Source organism: Neophocaena asiaeorientalis, unplaced genomic scaffold (assembly GCF_003031525.2).
Source record: "Neophocaena asiaeorientalis asiaeorientalis breed wild unplaced genomic scaffold, Neophocaena_asiaeorientalis_V1.1 scaffold72, whole genome shotgun sequence".
NCBI classification, from domain to species: Eukaryota; Metazoa; Chordata; class Mammalia; order Artiodactyla; family Phocoenidae; genus Neophocaena; species Neophocaena asiaeorientalis.
In genome coordinates this window covers 10,366,152-10,366,843 of record NW_020185336.1, presented here as the reverse complement: position 1 = coordinate 10,366,843, position 692 = coordinate 10,366,152, and the positions used below count along the sequence as shown (strand labels likewise).

Sequence of the window (692 nt, the reverse complement as noted above, 5' to 3'; positions counted from 1 at the left end):
GCACTTTTTAATAATTCATTGAATGTTTTGCTGCAGGGCTGCTGTGTTCTCAAAATTATATAAATCGTATGATTGAGAGGAGATGCAAGAATTTATAGTTTTTCTAAAGGAATTTTATATGCATATTGTGTAACACAAAGGTGTCATGAAAATATAAGATCAACATTTTCATTGAGTATGTAGTTAACTCAAAGAAAGATAAAAAATTAAATATCTACTTACATTGTACTTTTTGCATTTATTTTGATTGCACACATCTGAGAATCAGCCAATTAAGCCAACCATGGTCTTTTCCCCGTGGGGGGCCCAGCATGCAATGGCTGCAAACAGCAGCCTCCTCAGTAGTGTGTGCAGCCTGTTGCCTGTACAGGATGCCCTAAGGGACCTTGGATACAGCCCTTTCCAGTGGGCATTCATGACTGGCATGCTGTCCTCAATCTAGGCTCCAGGTAGGTATGTGCGGTGCCTTTGGAAATCCCCAGGGCACAGTGGCCAGAGTCCACGTTGGCCAAGTCATAATGCCCATTGGCACCAAGCTGCAGAACAAGGAGCATGTGACTGAGGCCCTCTGCAAGGCCAAGTTCAAGTTCCCCGGCCACCAGAAGATGCACATCTCCAAGAAGTGGGGATTTACTAAGTTCAATGTGGATGAATTTGAAAACATGGTGGCAGAAGAGCGGCTCATCCCAGAT

At 43.8% G+C, this 692-nt stretch overlaps 1 non-coding gene across 1 annotated transcript; it reads left to right on the top strand.

The window, feature by feature from the left end:
• Positions 1-262: 262 nt before the first annotated feature.
• LOC112393658 (small nucleolar RNA SNORA70) lies at positions 263-398 on the top strand. Its single transcript, XR_003001972.1, has one exon. It is a non-coding gene; the product is annotated as a small nucleolar RNA SNORA70 (small nucleolar RNA).
• The last annotated feature ends 294 nt before the right edge of the window (positions 399-692 follow it).